We start from the raw sequence: 2500 nt of genomic DNA, 5'->3' as shown, positions 1-2500 counted from the left end.
TTTCATCTTATTAGTAACATCAACAGACAATAAAAAATAATAATACTAGTCGAAAACCTCATTCATCAAGATAGGAGATCTCTAAGCTATCAGTTTCTTGGAGATTCGAAATATTTCATGTTTAAGAAAAGTGGCTAATAAATTATTTCTGTAAAAAAGATTATGTCCTATATTTTAATTAAAAAAAGATTGAACAATATTTCTCTGGGGAATGTCATTAATTTGGATACCTCTCCTCCTCCCTGAATAGCCGATTATTTGACTTAATCTCATCCAGAGTGCTACTAAATCAGTATTGATTAACCCTATGGAGACAGTTATTTCATTCTGTTTTGTTCTGATAGAAATGCCTTTAGATGTTGACCAACATACAAAAAGTTACATTTTCAACAAGGAATGCAATGGTGACATTTACAGCGATATCTTTTTCAGTGTATATCTACTGTATATTTTAGGAATTAGCTTTATCAAAAAGGATGCGATGGCTCTCTTATTTTGAAACACGACACTAAAAAAGGCGTTTTCTTAATTTTCTTCCTAACATTTTGTAAACACTATTTGGGACAGCAGACATCAGTGGCCATATCTTTAATTCTGTTAACCTTATCTCATATATATCAATTTCTAAATCTCCCTGAATAGAAATGGACATATGATAAGTTGTCTTTCTAAATAATGAAAGCGTAAATCTCAGTGATTTTTTCAATAACCCAAACGTCTTGATTTCTATTATAAATTTCATGGAGTAAATAAAGGAATTGATGATAGCATCAAAACCATCAAGATTATTTTTTCCTACATTACCTGGATCTTCATCAACATAGCAATACCAAAGAATTTAAGAGGACCAAACAGTAGGTATCAATCTAGTCTAAAAAGATTCCTATTTATGATGAAAAAAATAGAGAGAAAAGATTATCCATCGCCTTATCAAGCAGGATATCAATAATTTATTACCAGGATATGTTATAAACAACGATGCTACATCTGTGATCAGACGTTATGTCATATTTTGTATGTTATCGCCAAGATCAAATGAAAGGTGAAGGGGAAATGCCGCCTGAAATTTTACCGTCCATTAAGAGAGTTTATAAGTATTAAACCATCATGCAATGATAATTGGTCTTGTTGAGTTTAATGATAAATGGCCTTCTGTGAAACCCCATGAATAAGAATCAATAAAAAAAAATTTTGTGCTGGAGAATTAATTTTTTTTTTTGTTAAAATATTTGATAACTACATTTAGAGGATAACTTCTTAATTTTAAGTATGGAGAAACACACACACACACACACACATATATATATATATATATATATATATATTATATGTCCCAGACCCTGGAGAGAGCAATAGATTTAACATATGAACTTCCTATTGTGTACAGTTGTCTATTAACCTTTTTAAATGTGTCAAGACGAGTAAGTGTGTATCTCTCCAGGGTAGAAATTGCCAACACATTTATTAGAGTCAGCATATTAAGATATGTGAATGTTTTTCTTGCCTTATGACGACTCCAGAATATCTCAGGTTGTCAGTTTTAAAAATAGGAGCCCGTGTGAAGGCGTCCTTGCTTTACAAATTTAAAGATATATTTTTTATATAATTAAGTTGAGAAAAGTACCAATGTATGATTTATGCCCCTATATATGTAGCAAATGGTGTTAGGTCTTAAAGCGTCAGGTTGAGAATGCGGCGATCAATGTTGTAATTAAGCTAGTGGAAGAAAAGTGCATAACATGGTCGTTGATACTGCAAGTTTAGAAGATGAAAATGAAGGAGCGGTACAATATAGTGGAATTGAAAAAGAAGATAGACGAGAGTATAGAACGCATCTTTATAGAATATAGGTTACGTAATATAGTAAAGTTGATAGTAGGTTATTAGCTGAACGACGGTAAGATTGGGCGCACGTGAACAAAGTTCAGATGCACACGGGTTAAACGTGTGCAGCTGAGTGAGGCGATGTAAGATGGCGCTGTGGAGGATTAATTTTTGTTTTATTTTCTTTTGCCAAATCCAGAGAGAGAGAGAGAGAGAGAGAGAGAGAGAGAGAGAGATAGAGAGAGAGAGAGAGAGAGAGATTGTGTTAGCGAGCGAGAGTAGTTAGTGTATCGATTGTTTTTGGTGAGAAAGACTGTTGGTTTAAATGAGATTGTTTGTTTATGTTTTTAGTTAGGTTACGACAGTGGTGAATGTCTTGGGTGGATGCTTAGTTTGAATTTGACTGACTGCTCGATTCAGTTGTGATTGAATGCTGGATTTTACCTTATTTAATAATTTTTCGACCAGCGTGGAAGTTATTATATATTTCAACAGTAAGTACAGTTTTGTTTATCTTTGCTTGTCGTGATTGTGAATGATAGGAACAATTTATTATTTATCTTTGATTATAGTGCGATAGTTAAGTTAGTTAGGAGTGTTCGTTAGTGTTTTTCTTTTTTTATTTTGGCAGGCCGTGATTTTTCCTTTGGAGAGTTATTTTTTGAAACTGGATTTA

This window comes from Palaemon carinicauda, chromosome 17 (assembly GCF_036898095.1).
Source record: "Palaemon carinicauda isolate YSFRI2023 chromosome 17, ASM3689809v2, whole genome shotgun sequence".
NCBI lineage: Eukaryota > Metazoa > Arthropoda > Malacostraca > Decapoda > Palaemonidae > Palaemon > Palaemon carinicauda.
Note: the sequence above shows the minus strand (reverse complement) of the source record.